Here is an 18,483-nt window from a genome sequence, read left to right on the forward strand (position 1 = left end):
TCGTGGTTAAGTGTGCAGACTCTAATCTGGGAGAACCGGGTTTGATTCCCCACTCCTCCACTTGCAGCTGCTGGATGACCATGGGCAAGCCATAGTTCTGACAAGAGCTGTAATTGAAAGGGAAGTTTCTGTCAAGAGCTCTCTCAGCCCCACCTACCTCACAGGGTGTCTGTTGTGGGGAGGGGAAGGGAAAGGAGTTTGTAAGCCGCTCTGTAAGCAGCCATCCAGTATTGTGTTATGTCGTATCGATCTGTGTTCTGATGCTGTACAGATTGGTATAGCTCTTCATCTTTGAAATAACAGTGATGAGTTTGTAGTTTTCAGGTCTGTCATGAAATTTTCTTCAGTTGTGCAACAGGGGGGAGGTGTGCTTCACTCATCTCTAATTACTTCTAAAGAAAGTTGCTCCATTAAAAAAGGAATAATTCGGTTGACAAAAAGGAAACCCCTATAGCCTGGATCTTGCACAAGGTGTGAACGTAAGGGTCAGAACTTATTGAATCGGCATGGAATGTAGGATTGGGACCATGATGTAGTCAGGATGGGATGGTGGTGTAACTGGGCGATAGATTTACCCAGTGCAAACAAGTAGATCTTCTGGCCCATTTGTTTTTGAGTTGGGGGGGGGGAACACATACAAATCCAAACATTTAGGGAACAACATATCTGACTAGCCTGCAAATGTATACTTGGTCCTTTTCTGCACCTCAGTGTTACCACCGTTTCCCGATGAGTTGAATCCCCAGCTGATGCTCCAACTTTGCAGCACCCCTTCCGCAAAAGGGCATTTATTTCGAGGATTTTTTTTTCTTGAATTCGGATCTGACCCTCCCCGTGTATTCTGCACTTCCTTTGAAAAGGGGTTATGCAGCTGCGATATCACGTACTTTGTCAGCAATGGAACTTCCTTTTTGTGTGTGTATGTACAGTAACATTAGAACATTATAGCATTGTCGTAGGGAGCAACATGGTTGCCACCATGACCAGCGATTGTTGAACTGGATACACCAATTAATAACAGTGTTATTCAGTCATTATGAAGTACACTAAATATATTTTCATGTACCTCCTCAGCGATGGAACCCCCTTTTATTTTTTTGCACATGTGCAGTCATGTTATAGCATCATAACATAGTTTTTTTAACAGGCTGGATGTAGGGGGGGGAACAGCATGGTTGCCGCCATTTCAAAGGTCTCCTGCTCCTCCGTAGTCACCAACTAAGAAAATGGCTAGTGAAGATTCCCCCAAATTCCTAATGAAATTAGTATTCTGATCATAATTGTCAAACTGGTTACACCAATTCATAAAGGTGTTACTCAGTAATTATGAAACATGCTAAATGTGTCATCATGTACTTCCTTAGTGACAGAACCTCCTTTTTTTGCACATGTGCAGTAATGTTATAACATCATAACATTGTAAAAAAAAAGGCTGGATGTATGGTGGGGAACAGCATGGTTGCCGCCATTTCAAAGGTCCCCTGCTCAGTCACCAACTAAGAGAATGTGCCAGCAAAAATTCCCACAAAATCCTGATGAAAATAGTATTCAGTTTGCTATCATCAATCTGGATACACCAATTCATAACAGTGTTATTCAATAATTATGAAGCACACGAAATGGAAACACTGCACATGTTTAGTTTCCATGATTATCAGATCAGTTATATAATTTCATTATTTCCAGATGTTTAAAAGACTGAAAACACACCAGGAGCTATAGGGGAAGAGAATAGGGGGGTGGGGAGGGGAGAATGAAGAAACCATACAAGGACGAGTCAACAAAACCTGCTGACAAAAAAAGGAAAGAAATTTCATAGATGGGTAATTGCATGGAGAAAGCTACATTAAACCTCACGGTTTAATGATGTTATTAAGTTTTTAAAAAATCAGCACTGGCCCTGGTCACACGGAGAATTTGCTGTGCGAAAGGCACAAATGTCGGGTGGATTTTCGGGGCGCGATCACACCACAACATCTGGGAAGCGTAGCGCACTCATGGCCAACCCGTGGCGTCCCACCGAAGATGCAGAGTTAAAAAGTACCAAGGAAAGTGCACTAGTATCTGGAAAATGTGTGGCACAGGCGGGCATCGGATCTCGGGAGCACTAGTATCCCGTGGCATCCGGTGCCCGTCCACGTCCCGTTGCAAACCAGATGTTTTTTGTAAGCGCATGCACACAAACACATAACTGAAAGCAGTGCTGCTCCGCGGAACTTCACATGTGCACAAACACGAAACACTGGTGTGATCGCACCGCGACACTTATTTGCCATGCTGCAGCATTGCCGTGTGATCACCAGCTAACAGGCTAAGCATGGAGACTTGGGGGACCATGTGATCAGGTTACCATGCTTTATTTTGTTCCGGGGTGAACAGCCACGCCTTCCCCCCCCCCATGTTATCTGGCCCGTGTGACCGGGGCCAATGTAATGCCATTAAAACTACGCTTAAAAATCAGTCTATTGTTCATGTGACTTGGGTGGGGGTGGGGTATACATGTGATGCTGACACCACACAAAGGTGGTGGGAATCAAAATTTGGTTTTGGGAATTCCACACTTGTAAACTGCAAGTTAATACCCAAAGGAAAAAAATGCAGGAAAAGTGGATCCAGAAAACACGGTATAACAGAGCAGTAAACTCAGAAGTACGCCTGGAGCTGCCAAAAATTGGGCAGAAAGTTTGACAAACACTGATGATTTAAGAATGCCAATGCGGCAGTTTGCATGTGTATGGAAATGGTCTGGATTTCTACCACTTTAACTGTCATGGGCTTCCCTAAAGAATTCTGGGATTTGTATTTACATGAAGGTAGTGGCGAAGTTTTAAAGATTTCTCTACTCTCTTCTCATCTCCAGCTAAAGTTCCAAGGACTCCCTGGAACACCTGCGTGACTATGAAAGTGGTTTATGGGCTGTGGTGTAAATATGCCATTGCTGATATAAAACCAACAGGCTGCTTTGAAACCTGGTGTAATTGTTCGCTGAAGTTGAATGTGCCTTATTAGAAGCCCTAGAAGAGAAAGGGGGGGGGGAGTTACTGTGCTTTTTTACCTCAAGGTGTTAGAAGTAGCATGAAGAGTAATTCAGCAGCCTTCAGTCATATTAAAATCTATTTTATACTATATACAGAACAGCTGCAACATGACTGAACTGATTTTTTTTTGAAAAAAGATTTTCCTTTTCCTCCCAATAGCTTCCTGTCATCTGTATTACAAGTTTATGTGCTGCTCAGCCCACTTCAAACATGAACGATTTACTGAAGTGATCTCTTTTCCATGTAGGCAATTTCATGTACACCATATGCATACTGTTGTGTACAATGAGCACACATGTGTCTTGCCATCCAAATCTGTTGTGGGATACCCCGACGGGCATCCCATTTCTGCGGAGAAATGGCATGTCACAAATACTAGTGCATATTTGGGATTTCCTAAACAGAAATGATATCAGGGTAAGAAATGGCTATGTGTGAACTGGACCTATGTTTCTGCTCAGTTTAAAGGTGTTAGAAGACAGGGCACTATTGGATAGGAAAAATATGAATCTGAATGTTCTTTTGAAGGATTCCTTAGTGAAAAGAAAAAAATTCGGCCCAAATTTGATTCGGCTGGCTGAATGACCGGGCACCCCTTTGTGGGCCGCCGCCAAATTTCGGTGACTGCTTTTAGCAGCGGGCTGAATCAGATCAGAGAATCTGATTTGGCCCACTGCTGCCCGAAAGGGGGCCGAATGGCTCTTTTTCAGGGATGCATTCGGTCTAGTAGCATGTTCTAAGAGAGAAAGGGAAATTAGGAAAGCAAGTGGAGAAGCTGTGGGTGGTTTTCTATCTGTGTTTGTGTTGTGTGCCTGAAGAGTGTGAGGTCACTCTCTGGAGGATTTTTTTTTAATGTAAAAGGGAAGATGATCAATGTCCTCTAAGCTTGCTCAGGTATTTTGGTTGTTTTCATAAAAAGTTGATAGTCACCATATGAGCAATGGAATTAATATGTATGTGGTGTTATTTAGGTAGAGTAGTTAAGCAACTACTGCAAGGTGCTAACCACCTTTTTTGCCTCATTGAATGATAAGGAAGCTAAGATTTGTGAACAACCCTATGACTTGATATAACTTGGCTCAAACATCAGACTGTAAAATGAGGGCAAAGTAGTGGATAGCAAACTAATGAGCATGAGTATATACAAAGAGTTAGCATGGAGTTGAGACAGCTTTTACAAAGGTATTCAAATGTTTTGTGACGGGAAGGCTGAGCCTCCTCTTTCAAAGGACACCCCAGTTTGCCATATATTGGAAGTTTCCCAGCTGCTGGCTGATCATAATCTCCATTTTAAGGAAATTAAATCATTTGGACAAAGCCGTGGTACAACTGTACAAAATAACTGGAAGACCATCAAGGGAATCATGTTCATAAAGGAGCATAGTTGGCTGGCATCTACCCCTAGGGTTGCCAAGTCCCCCCAGGGGGCGGCGAAACCACCACTCGAGAGGCCTGTTCCCCGCCAACCCAGATTGGGCTGCCGGGAGGAACCCCGCCCCCAAAGTGCCAGATGTGCCTGGCGCAATGATGCCACCCAGAGGTGACATCATTGCGTCAGGCAAGTTGCGGGGGGATGCTCTATCATTCGAGGGAAAACTCTATGGTTTTCCCTCAAATGATTGTGGCCCCACCCCCAAGGTCCCCTTTGTGATAACATATGAATATAAGAACATAAGAGACGCCAATGTTGGATCAGACCAAAGGCCCATCCAGTCCAACACTCTTTGTCACATAGTGGCCAGAAATACCAGGTGCCATCAGGAGGTCCACCAGTGGGGCCAGGACATTAGAAACCCTCCCACTGTTGCGCCCCCCCCAGCACCAAGAAGACAGAGCATCACTTGGCCCAGAGTCCCTATCTATACCTTGTGGCTAATAGCCACTGATGGACCTCTGCTCCATATGCTTATCTATTTCCCTTTTGAAGCCGTCCATGCTTGTAGCCGCCACCACCTCCTGTGGCAGTGAATTCCATGTGTTAATCACTCTTTAGGTGAAGAAGTACTTCCTTCTTCCGCTCAGCAATTTCATTGAGTGCCCACGAGTTCTTGTATTGTGAGAAAGGGAGAAAAGTACCTCTTTCTCTACCTGCTCTATCCCATGCATAATCTTATAAACCTCAATCATGTCTCCCCTCAGTCGTCATTTCTCCAAGCTAAAGAGCCCTAAGCGCTTTAACCTTTCCTCATAGGGAAAGTGTTCCAACCCTTTTATCATTCGAGTTGCCCTTTTCTGCACTTTTTCCAAAGCTATAATATCCTTTTTAAGGTGTGGTGACCAGAACTGCACACAGTATTCCAAATGAGGTCGCACCATTGATTTATATAGCGGCATTATGATATTGGCTGATCTGTTTACAATACCCTTCCTAATAATCCCCAGCATAGCATTGGCCTTCTTTATTGCAGTCACACACTGTCTCGACATTTTCAGTGAGTTATCCACTACAACTCCAAGATCTCTCTCTTGATCAGTCTCTGCCAGTTCAGACCCCATCAACGTGTATTTATAGTTAGGATTTTTGGCTCCAATGTGCATCACCTTGCACTTGGCCACATTGAACCCCATTTGCCATGTTGACGCCCACTCGCCCATCCTTGACAGATCCCCTTGGAGTGCCTCACAATCCTCACTGGTTTTCACCACCCCGAACAACTTTGTATCATCCGCAAATTTAGCCACTTCACTGCTTACTCCCATCTCCAAATCATTAATGAACAAGTTAAAAAGCAGTGGACCAAGTACTGATCCCTGCGGTACCCCACTGCTTACCACCCTCCACTGAGAAAATTGCCCACCTACACTCACTCTCTGTTTTCTATGAACTAGCCAGTTTTTGATCCATAAAAGGACTTGTCCTTCTATCCCATGATTTTTGAGCTTACTTAGGAGCCTTTGATGAGGAACTTTATCAAAAGCTTTCTGGAAGTCAAGGTAAATAATATCTATTGGATCCCCCTTGTCCACATGTTTGTTCACCCCCTCAAAGAACACTAACAGGTTAGTGAGACAAGATCTTCCCTTACAGAAACCGTGCTGAGTCTGCCTCAATAGGTTTTGTTCATCTATGTGCCTACTAATTCTTTCCTTAATAATGGTTTCCACCAATTTACCCGGTATCGACGTCAGACTGACTGGCCTGTAATTTCCCGGATCTCCTCTGGAACCCTTTTTAAAGATGGGAGTGACATTAGCTACCTTCCAATCCTCAGGAATGGAGGCAGATTTTAAGGAAAGATTACATATCTTTGTCAGGAGATCTACAAGTTCACATTTGAGTTCTTTCAGAACTCTCGGATGTATGCCATCTGGGCCTGGTGATTTTTCAGTTTTTAAGTTTTGCTGTATGCTCCTCATGTTCCCTTTTTGCCTGCCTGACCATAGACTTGCATTTTATTTGCCATAGCCTGTGTTCCGTTTTATCAGCCTCACTGTGACTAGCTTTCCATTGCTTAAAGGAATCCTTTTTACCTTTTACAGCTTCCATTACTTTGTTTGTTAACCATGCAGGCTTTTTCCTAACCTGCGGAATATATTTTTTTTGAGCTTCTAGGATCGTAGTTTTAAATAGTTTCCAAGCTTCCCCAATGGTTTTGACTGTTTCTACTTTTCCTTTCAGTTTCCTCCCCACATGTCCCCTCATATCAGAGAAGTTACCCCTTTTAAAGTTAAAAGTGGTTGTGTGAGTCTTTTTGGCCAATTCCCTATTTATACAAATGTTGAACTCAACAACATTATGATCAGTGATCCCAAGCGGTGCAATCACTTTTACATCTCTCACCAGGCCTTGAGTGTTACTTAGGACCAAATCAAGAATCGCTTCTCCCCTGGTAGGTTCCGTGACCATCTGCTCCATAGCACAGTCATTTAGAGTGTCTAGAAAGTCATCACTCTTGGGTGGCATCATCGTGGCACGCGCGCTTCGCACATGCGCAAGAAGACTCCCAGCAGGGTCTTGGACTCCCCCCGCTAAAGCCAAGGTAAGACTTGGCAACCCTATCTACCCCCCACCCCATAATTAAATAAGCCTCTGTTCTGCAGGGTTATACAAGTTCAAAGCTCTATAGGGATGCTTAACTTGGCCTGAAGTCCATAAGGGGACATAGAGTTTTGGTTGGTACAAAGAACAAGTATAGAAATCCTGTTCTTCTGGTTTGTTGGCCAAGTATTAGTGCAAACTCCCTGCCAGAGCTCACTGCATTGATTCATTAAAGAGTTTAGTTAACTCTATGGAGAACTATGCCCCAGTGTCCCATAGTATATGGGCAGTTTGGTTGAATTCAGGCTGGTAAAATTCACTGCACGTTAACTACTGACAGTCAATCACACACTGCATTGGTAAAAGGTCACTGAAAAAAATCTCTATTAAGGGTGAACCTACAGGACACTGAATGCCAGATTAATGTAGCACCAGCATTTGGTTAAGAGTCCTGCTTCTGGATCAAGAAGAAACTAGTACTGGATATGACACATTTCCCTTTTAACAAGGTCCTATTCATTTGCTCCAGGTGAGCAGTTTAGGGATGAAAATTCTGTGTTCCTCACCTACCCAAAGTTCTGCTGGACAGAGTACAACCTTGGACAGTTCTGGTCCAGGCAACATTTTGGAACAGCAGGTGCTGTGTAAATGCTCTGGCCATCACAAAGTGGATTGTTATAGATCAGATTCTCCACAAATGCCCTGTCCCATTCATTTGGAAGTACTATCTTTTCAAGGCGTTTGGAAGCTGCCTTTTGAAGTACTGGTGAGAGTGACTTATCTGGCTCTGCTCACTCACTGTGGGGAGAGAGACAAGGTACTGGGATTCAGACTCTGGATTTTGGATGTTACTGAGTGGAACGACGATATAGATAGGGCTTTTTTTTGTAGAAAAAGCCCAGCAAAAACTCATTAGCATAGTAGGCCACACCCAAACAGCGCAGCTCATTGGCATATTAGGCCACACCCTCATGCCTTTCCTTGGCTTGCCCGGGGACCCCACGGTTGCGGGGAGCCTGGGCAAGCCGACCCTTAGACAGGCCGGGAAGGCATGGGGAGGCATTTAAATGCCTCCCCGATCCTTCCACGGCCCCCTCCTGGCCTGCCCGTCTCGGAGTCACCGGCGGGGGGGGGGTCACTCTCCAGGCCTTCCCTCTGTGGCCACGCATGCAGAGGTTTCAGCTGTAGTGGGCGTGGCCAACTCTGAAGCCAGCCGGAACTCCGTTCCTGTGCGTTCCTGCCCAAAAATAGCCCTGGGTATAGAAATGTTTTGATAGCTAGAGTTGACTGGATCAGACGTTTTGGCACCACTGTGGTTCAGGAATTGGCCTGAACATCTACCCACTCAACAAGGTTTCCTGGGCAACAAGTTATTTTTCTGAGCAGCAAGTTAGATGATCTAACTATGCACAAGTGCTGTCCTCAAAAGCAGATTGCCATGACTCCTTCACATATCATACCTGATTTTTTTTTTACCAAAATAATGCTAGGAAATAAGGTTCTGTCGCATTGTTGTAGTTGCCATGGAGTTGGGTAAAAAGAGTACATTTTGATGTTTCCTGCCTATGTAATTCTTTCAGCTGCAGGTAAAGCTAACCTGAGCTCTGCTATCTGACTGATGGAACTTCCTATCTTATCTGAGGCTTGCTGGATGCTGTTCCTGCTTTCCAATGTAACTCATTGACTGATTCTCTGTCCTTTAAGCGTTATCACTGCTGTTGTTTTCAGCCACTTAGTTCAAACTTTTTTCTAGGAACACTACATTTTCAGTGGGTTTTCCATGTTTTACAAAAAGGAAAAAGGATCCCGGTATATTGAAAATTGTGACTTCTACTTTGAATGACATGTACTAAATGGATTTATTTATCCTGTGTTTTTCCCCTTGGAAATATTCAGAAATATAATTTGTGTCATTCTTCCTTGTGTTTTGTTCTTTTCCCCTCTCTTTCGTTTTTTATAGAACATTCTACAGTACATCCTGTCTTTCACATGCATGTGTGCATATACACACTGTATACAACGTAGGGTCAAACTTTGTAAGATCTTTGAACAGTAGAAATCCTCAGGCCCAATATATTTTTACCCTGGGGCCACATGATGGGATGTACACTTGTGAATTCCCTGATGGGTATTCAGTTTCCAAGGCATGCAGGGCCTGATCTGAATAAGAATCTTAGTGCATGATGATAGCCACCCCGAGGCTCTTTTTCCAACCTGAAATGGCCCTGCATTATTTCTGAAACAAGCCATACTGGTGCAACTATTTAGGCTTGAGGATATTGCTTCAGAGGCGTCTTTTCTGCACTCATGTCCTTTAGCGCTCATTAGATGTAGTGTTCTATAAAGAGATAGAAGCATGTCTACAGTTATAGTCCCACACGCCTCTTAACATCACATATCTATATATCTAATTCCCAAGTATGCCCCCTGTCTGTGGATATCTAAATCTGCAGATGTGGTTACACTTACCCCAAATAAGGGTGGGGTTTTTTTTTTTGCAAATTTGGGTGACCCCCTAGGTTTGCAGGAAATCTGAAAAGTTAAAAAATATACATTGGGGGTTTAAATCCCCCGCCCTGAAGCACTGTCTGTGTATACGCTAGGGTTGCCAGGTCCCCTGGGAGGGCAGAGGTTCCCCCCTAAAAGGGCCCCCAATTTGCTGGTCTGGATCAGACTGGCGGGAGTAACCCTGACCCCAAAGTGCCCAGTTCGGGCTGACGTGCCCGGTGCAATGACATCACCAAGAGGTGACGTCACCGCAGTGGCCACGTCACCGGCTGACGCTCTAGCAATCAGCCTGAAAACTCTATGGTGCCATAGAGTTTTCAGGCTAATTGCCGGAGTGTCCGCCGGCAACGTGATGACGTCACTTCCGGGCAGGGACCAACGTTCCCCCGCTTTTAACTGTAAGTCACTTGGCCACCCTAGCATGCACAGACAACACAACTTACCTTTGAGGGACCAGCTGCTGGTGCTTCTGCTCCTGCAGAGCCACTCTGAACCCAGCCATTGTGGTGAGGAAGGTCGGAAGAAGCTCCGGGCCCAGCTGTGGCAGTGAGGAATGCTAGGAGAGGCTCCGGGCCTAGCCACCGCTGGGAGCTGCTCTAGGTTTGGAGCAGCTCCCAGGCACCACTGCCTCTGCTGGCCTCAAAGAAAGGGAAAAAGAAGGAGGGGAAGAAAAGGAGGAATTGGCTTCTGGGAGGAAGACAGAAAGGGGGGAATAGGGGGATTGGCTTGGGGGGAGAGAAAGAAGGGGGATTGGCTGGGGGACAAAGAAAGGAGAAGAGATTGGCTTGAGGAGAGAGAAAGAAGGGGGACTGGCTTGTGGGGAGAGAAAGACAAAGAAGGTGGTATAGGTATGGGGGGAAGAGAAAGGGAAAGGTATTGGCTTGGGGGGAGAGAAAGAAGGGGGACTGGCTTGGGGGAGGCAAAAAAAAAGGCGAGATTGGCTTGGTGGAGACAGAAAGGGAAAGAAGAAGATTAGTTTGAGGGGGAGAAAGAGAAAAAAGGGGGACTGGCTTGGGGAGAGAGAAAGGTGGGGGAATGCCCCCTCCCTACAAGTTTTTTTTTTGCAGGTCCCTATTTCTCTATATATGTGTTTCTTAAGAGGGGCCCCCATCTGTGGATATCTATATCTACAGATTGGGGCTACACTTGCACTAAACATATGTTCCTGCAAACTTGGGGGACCCCATGGTTTTCAGAACAATCTGACATCTTGGAAAAATGACCTGGGGTGTATGACAGAACAGGCCGGCTTGACTTGCAGACACTATTCTTCCCTCTTCCTCCTTTGGGTTGCTACCTCCTGGAGGGAGCTATTCCTCTTCCTTCCACTAGAGTAGTCACTGCCACCACCTTTAGGGCAGGGGTGTTGAACTCATTTCTAATGAGGGCCAGATCTGATACAAATGAGACCTTGTTGGGCTGGGCCATGTGTGTCGTAAAATGGAATGCCAGGTAGCGGAGGACACAAACACAAAGGGTTTTTTTTTACTTAAAATAAAAACATGCTTAAAACATTAGCATACTTGCAATATTTTGTTTCTTTAACCATGTCTGATAACTGACTTCCTCTGAATTATTGCATCAAAATGTCTGTGCTGCTGCAATTTTGAGTATGCTATTCAGGTGTGTAAGCTGCAAACCTATGATGACGCAGCAGCAGCAGAACTGGAAGAAGCAGAAGACAGCCAGTTCCACTGTGGGCCTGATAGAAGCCCTCCGGGAGCCTGATTCAGCCCCCAGGCCACATGTTTGACATGGTTTAGGGGTTCCCTCTGAGAGGAACAGGACTCTCCATTCCCCTTCCTAATTCTGAGGCCTGGCCTCAAGGTCTCCTGCTACCCAGTGCCTGGTAAAGGGAGGTGAGTCGGGTGGCCAAGCTGGGGCACAGTGGTCCGCGACAGATAGCAGATGAGGAAGCTGACAAGAGGAGGCTGTGCCATCGGGACACAATGTCAGGGTCGGGCCCCTCGTGGAGCAGCTGAAGTCAACCGCAGCCCTGGCAGCATCACAGGGGGGCCAGGAGTGAGCCCGGAAAGGTGAGCGCAGCGCAGCTACACTTCGGCACTGGTGGCACAGCCCAGAGGCCACCAGAGCCACCACCAGCACAACATCAACCCCACCCAATGCACCTAGTCCATCAGTGCCTGGTAACTACAGAGATCAAATGCTGCTTTGGGGCTCCCCTGGAGAGTTGGCCACTTGCACATGGACTGCTTCTCCCCCCCGGGGGGATCCCTCTTGCACAATAGCATGTCCCAAAAGTGGTTGGGGGAACTATGTGATGCAGAGGTCCACTACCAGCATCAAGAGTTTAAAATATTTATTAAGAAAGGAAAAGTTCACAAGCATACTTTAGCACAACACCAGATCAGCAAATGGAAATAAAAGAAACTGGGAATAAATGCTTTCCTTCTGTCCATTTTTCCTACATATGCCCTAGCTAGATGTTACTGTAGAGCAGGCGAAAACAATCTTAAGGAGTTGCAAGTTTGATCCCTGTTTGTTCTATTTTGCCTACGAGGCCACATGGTCTGAAGCAACATGGCTGCTGCAGTGAACAGCCCAGCCAAAGTGATGCCCCTTTGTCAAGGTCCAGCGCCAAGAGACAAAAGAGAGCGTCTTCCCCTTGCAGGGAAGTTTTGTTGATTCCCCGTCTCCACCCAATTTACATCACTCCCTCCCAGGGGTCATTTCATAGAAAAAGAGGTGCAGAAGCTCATTAGCATAACTTATTTGTATATGCCACACCCCCTGACATCACCGGAAGTGTGAACCAGCCCCTCTGACAGGCAGAAGCAACCAGGATCCATTCTTTCCCCCCTCTCCTTTCCCTTAGCTTCCAAGTAGGGTGAAGGAAAGGGGGGGGGACGATCTCAGGCACTTCTGCCTAACAGAGGGGTGAGCACCAGCCCCTCTGACAGGCAGAAGCACCTGGGATCCATTCCTTTCCTTCTCTCCCTTCCCTTCGCCTCCAAGCGGGGTGAAGGAAAAGGGGGGAAGGATCTCAGGCACTTCTGCCTGACAGAGGGGCTGGCGCACTCACGGCCAGCCTGGGGGAATTAGAGACTCGTAGAGTGGCAAGGGACCTCCAGGGTCAACTAGTCTCTTGGCTTGCTCGAATTTCCCACAGCTACAGGAAGCCCAAGTAAACCAGCTGCGGGAGGGGAGGGGAGGCAGTTTAAACTGCCTTCCCTTCCCTTGGCTTCCTCGGGTTTCCCGTGGCTGCAGGGAATCCGAGCAAGCTGGCTGCAAAAGGGGAGGCGGTTTAAACTGCCTTCCCTTCTCTTGGCTTGCTCGGATTTCCCACAGCTGCAGGGTGCCCGAGCAAGCCGACTGAGGGAGGGGAGGGAAGGTGGTTTAAACTGCCTTCCCTTTCCTTGGCTTGCTCGGGTTTCCCGCGGCTGCAGGAAGCCTGAGCAAGCCAGCTGTGGGAAGGGAGGGGAGGCAGTTTAACCCACCTTTCCTTCCCTTGGCTTGCTCGGGTTTCCCGCGGCTGCAGGGAATCCGAGCAAGCTGGCTGTGGAAGGGGAGGCGGTTTAAACTGGCTTCCCTTGGCTTGCTCGGGTTTCCTGTGACCTCAAGGAGCGCGAGCAAGCTAGCTGCAGGATGGGAGGGGAGGCGGTTTAAACTGCCTTCCCTTGGCTTGCTCGGGTTTCCCACGACTGCAGGGAGCCCAAGCAAGACGGCTGCTGGAGGGGAGGGGAGGCGGTTTAAACCATCTTCCCTTCCCTTGGCTTGCTTAGGTTTTCCGTGGCCTCAAGGAGCCCGAGCAAGCCAGCTGTGGGAGGGGAGGCAGTTTAAATTGCCTTCCCTTCCATTGGCTTTCTCAGGTTTCACACGACTGCAGGGAGCCCAAGCAAGCCGGCTGCTGGAGGGGAGGTGGTTTAAACCGTCTTCCCTTCCCTTCCCTTGCTCAGGTTTCCCGTGGCCTCAAGGAGCTCGAGCAAGCCAGCTGTGGGAGGGGAGGCAGTTTAAACCACCTTCCCTTCCCTTGGCTTTCTCGGGTTTTCCGTGGCTGCAGGGTGCCCGAGCAAGCCAGCTGCTGGAGGTGAGGGGATGCAGTTTAAACCGCCTTCCCTTAGCTTGCTCTGGTTTCTCGCGGCTGCATGGAATCCAAGCTAGCTGGCTGTGGGAGGGGAGGGGAGGCGGTTTAAACCACATTCCCTTCTCTTGACTTGTTCGGGTTTCCTGCGGCTGCAGGGTGCCTGAGCAAGCCAGCTGCTGGAGGGGAGGTGGTTTAAACCACCTTCCCTTGGCTTGCTCGCATTCCCCGTGGCCACATCGGGCCAATTTTTTTCTTTTTTGCAGACCCCTAAGGAGCTTGGGTGTGGGGAGCTGGGGGTGGGGCTTGGTGGCTCTGCTCTGGCCTCAAATGACCCCTGCTCCCTCCATCCTTTTGACCCAGTCTGTTCAGGTCACAAGGTGCATCCTGAGACACACAGGTGCATTCTTGGTCCTCTCCTGGATGGCTCTCTGGGAAATCTCTCAGTGTGCTTTCCCAGCACGGTCATTAGCATTTCTATAGCTGGACTGTGGCAGGCAACTTGAACTGACTCTGCCCATTCTTTAAACTATGGGGGAGTAGGGAGGGGTAATCCACTGCCTGCCAACCTCCCTCCAGGAGAAAATGCATTTCTTCACACCTCCTGTTCCAAGATTCCAGTGGAAGGGCCCCTCTTTTTCAGAAGAGGGCTGTGCAGCGGAATCCAAACAAGTAAGTCATATTACATGTACAAGGTAGTTCGTTTCACATCCATGAACACACATACCAGTCCTTCAGCAAATAATAACACAGAGACATATGTCTACCCTAGCAGTCTATGGCCTTCCTGGAAAGGAGGTCTTCAATTGCATTGTCAGATACAGCAAGATGTTCAGTCCTTATGCTGAAGTCTTGAATCTTCCATGACCATCTCTGCAGTTTAGTGTTCATGTTCTTCATGGTTGGCAGCCATTGTAAGGATGATTGATCTGTCAAGAGGGTAAATTCTTGCCCCCACATATAAGCTTTAAGTTTTCCAGTTCCCACAAAGTTGACAAACTCAGAAAAGCCCCAACCTGCCTGTTGGTCTCTAGAGGTTTCCAGCTCTGGATTGCATTCATCTTGTCTCTCATTGGGGTGATGTTCCCTCTGTCCGCTCTGTATTCCCAGAAAACCACCTCTGACATTCCAAATAGTCATTTTTCCAGTTTGATGCTGAGACCTGTGCCATGGATAGCATTTAGCACTCTTGCAAACCACTACAAGTGCAAACCCATGTTCCTGCATAATCCATGTAAGCCACTGTGCCTTCTGACCTGCCACTCCACAAGTCATTTGTCAGCTTCTGGAAAAATACATTGGTGTCCATAAATCGAACATGCCACACAGTAACCTCAGGCAAACTGTCAGGAGTGAGGAAGACAGATTTAACTCTGGCCTCTTCTTCTAATTCAAGTTGCCAAAAGCCCTTACCATTTGGTCTCTAAGTGAACTGACAGACAGGCAGGTGAGACCCTGCATCCATTTCATGCCCAGCCAAATTTGGTTCCCCTTGTTTCTTCCTGAAACCCATCACCAACTGATGTACAAATGGAAAGAGTTTCTGCCTTGAAAACTCCAGCTTTCTGGCCACTCCAGCTTTTCCCACTGAGCTGGTTCAGAAAACTGAACCAAGACAATGACTAAGCTTCCACCTGGCTCCTGGATTCCTACTTTTTCTGTCACACTCTGCAATAACATTTCTCAGTTAAGATCAGGTTTCCACTAACCTTTCCATTGAGACAGCACCTCTGACACTTTCTCCAATCCAAAAGCATATGAGGCCCTTCCCATGCAACTAGCCGAAAAACCATCACCCTGTCACCTAGCTCAAAAGTCAAGAGATCTGGCTGTTTTATCAGGCCAGCTGCTGGGATTCCCTATGGCCTTAGTCTGATTCTCTCCAGCAACATTCAACATCCTTTACAGCTGCTCTCTATAGTACAAGACACAGTCTGCCACTGACTCCTTAGCCTTAGGAATCTTTTCTTTCCATTTGTCCCTTCCAAAGTCCAGCAGCCCCGACAGTCCTCCCAAACCTTCCCAGAATAGGGAAAGACTGCCCAGGTTCCCTAACCTTGGAACGGCCCTTGCCTGTGGTTGGACAAGTCACACCAATCATTTCTCATATCCCTTGTTGCCTTGGGCCCATCAGAATCCAAAAGGAGCCTCAGTCTAGCCTCACTGATTCCCAGCTGCCCTGCACCTGAACTGTCCTGGGCCAACTCCAATCCAATCCAATCATCTATTATGGCAAAGCCAGCAACAATATCACTTCAGAATAATGGCACAGTAAAATACAAATATAAAATCTGAAATATAAAATATGTATATAACCAGGCAGAGTGAGCTATGCAGCTGTAGCTTACAGAAGAAGCCATCAAGAAGTGGGAGAGGTCTACGTTAAGTTAAAAGCAAGTATTGTTTGCATACAAGAAACACACATAAGAGAAGAAGAGAATAAATACTTAAATTAAAAAAAAACAGGAAAACTATTCTATGCAGCGGATAAAATGAAAAAGAAAAAAGGAGTAGCGATATACGCTAAAGAAGAACTTAACCCGGAAATTGCCTTCGCATCATCTGATGGAAGAACGGTAGCGATAACGATTAATAGAAATAATAAGAAATTGATGATAATAAACCTATACGCGCCCAACCAAAATCAGGAAAAATTTTACAAGTCCTTAAAAGAAACAATAGCACTACAAACTTTTGACGAACTTTGTCTGATTGGTGATTTTAATGCGGTGTTTGAAACGAAAATTAGATAGAAAAAACACCGGTAAGAACAAAAGATGGGGTAACGTTCTACCAAAGGCTTTCTTGGAATTAGTTGATGAACAGAACTTGGTAGATGTCTGGAGAGTAAGACATCTGGAAAAAAGAGACTTTACTTTCTATTCAAATAGCCATAAATCATGGTCCAGAATTGACATGATATGGTCTTCTATATCACTTTTGAATGAAGTTGAAGAAGTAGAAATACTTCCAGCGACTTTCGCTGACCACAACCCTTTATTAATGAAAGTGAGAGAAACTCAAAAGAAAACGAGATGGTATTTAAATAAAAAGTTGCTAAACAAAGAAAAGTTCGTGGAGAAAACAAAAAACGAAATAAAGGAATTTTTTGAAAATAATAATCGACCGGAAACGTCACCCCTAATGGTTTGGGATACATTCAAAGCATATGTAAGAGGAATATTTATAAAGGAAGAAGCCTGGGTGCAAAAACAACGCAAAAACGAATATAACTCTCTGACTACCCAAATAAAATATGAAGAAGATAGATTGAAAAAGGGGAAAAATGATGATCAAATTAAAGTGAAACTTAAATTACTTCAGCATCGACTAAACCTGATTTTGACGCAAGAAGTAGCCAGAAAATTAGAATATACGAAACAATATTTTTTTGAAAATGCGAATAAGCCGACTAGATGGCTGGCGTACAGGATAAGGAAGGAAAAAGGGAAAAAAATTATAACCGTCCTTAGAGATGAAAATCAAATAGAAAAAAATAGTATGGTAGATTTGAAAGCCATAGTCGAAGACTTCTATGGAAAATTATATCAACAAGAGCGTCTAAATCCTCAAAAAACAAAGCAGTATCTAGAAAGATGGAATACTAAGAAATTCGATATAAAACAGAAAGAGATGTTAAATAGCCCAATAACACTTGCCGAGATATCAGAAGCGATACGAAAACAAAAGAAGAATAAGACTCCAGGTCCGGATAACATCCCAGCTGAAGTATATCAGAAATTTGAAGAACAAATATTAACAACATTTAAAGAAGTACTATGGGAAATTGTACATGGAGGAAACATGCCGCAGACATGGAATGAAGCCCTGATCACGTTAATTCATAAAACAAATACAGATGCAAAGGAAGTTAAGAACTACCGCCCTATATCTTTACTTAATGTGGACTATAAAATATATGCAACTATAATTGCCACAAGACTAAAAAAGGTCCTAATTGAAATAATACATAGAGATCAGCAAGGATTTTTGCCCAACAGACAAATGAAAAGTAACTTAAGAACAATTATGAATATACTGGAATATTATGAACTACACCCAGGTGATCAATTAGCACTAATCTTTTTAGATGCCGAAAAGGCTTTTGATAGAGTCTCATGGGACTTTATGCTACAGAAATTAGCCAAGTGGGAATGTGGAGAAAACTTCTACACGATGATAAGAGCGATATATTCCAAACAGACTGCTAAAATAATAGTAAATGGAGACACGACTCAATGCATTCCAATACAAAAAGGCACAAGACAAGGGTGTCCATTATCACCGTTACTCTTTATTTTTATGTTGGAAACATTAACAGATTTGATAAGAGACAACAATAGAATAAAAGGGTTAAGGATACAAAATGAAGTATACAAACTGCAGGCCTTTGCAGATGATTTAGTTTTCGTGGTGGAGGATCCGGCAGCCTCTATACCGGTGTTGATGGAAGAAATTGAGAATTACGGTGAAGTGGCGGGGCTGAAAATAAATTATAATAAGACAAACATGCTAGTTAAAAATTGTACAAAACACCAAGTTCAGCAGATAGAAAAAATATCTCAAATGAGAGCTGTTAACAAAGTTAAATACCTAGGGATAACCATTTCTAAAAGAAATAACACTCTACTTGAGGACAACTATGTTAAGCTGTTAGCGGACATAACAAGGGATTTAATAAAATGGGGAAACCTGCAAATATCTTTTATGGGGAGAATATCAGAAGAGCTGTTAATAAAGTTAAATACCTAGGGATAACTATATCTAAAAGAAATAATACGCTACTTGAGGACAACTATGTTAAGCTGTTAGCGGACATAACAAGGGATTTAATAAAATGGGGAAACCTGCAAATATCTTTTATGGGGAGAATATCAGTAATACAAATGAACGTACTTCCAAGATTTTTGTTCTTG

This window comes from Gekko japonicus, unplaced genomic scaffold (genome assembly GCF_001447785.1).
Source record: "Gekko japonicus isolate JY-2015 unplaced genomic scaffold, Gekko_japonicus_V1.1 scaffold1839, whole genome shotgun sequence".
In the NCBI taxonomy this organism is placed as follows: domain Eukaryota; kingdom Metazoa; phylum Chordata; class Lepidosauria; order Squamata; family Gekkonidae; genus Gekko; species Gekko japonicus.